The following is a 262-nucleotide window of genomic DNA, read 5'->3' as shown; positions in this document are numbered from 1 at the left end:
TAATTTTTCATATTGTTCTCAAATATATCTTATGATACTATTTTTTTTAGCGTAATGGAGAATAGCAAGAATATTTCTACTTGTTGTTTTTATAATTGTCCTTTTAGATGATATTGCTAAGTTTGTTGAGTATTAGTTATCGTGTTATTGTTATAATAAAGTATAATACATTTCAAAATCGGAAGAATTCCAGAAGGTCTATTATTAAGTGCAGTCGCAATATGTCCTAATTGATTTTCAATATTTCTAATAGCAGCCCCTT

The sequence above is a fragment of the Phalaenopsis equestris genome, unplaced genomic scaffold, assembly GCF_001263595.1.
Source record: "Phalaenopsis equestris unplaced genomic scaffold, ASM126359v1 Scaffold235266, whole genome shotgun sequence".
Taxonomy (NCBI): domain Eukaryota; kingdom Viridiplantae; phylum Streptophyta; class Magnoliopsida; order Asparagales; family Orchidaceae; genus Phalaenopsis; species Phalaenopsis equestris.
Note: the sequence above shows the minus strand (reverse complement) of the source record.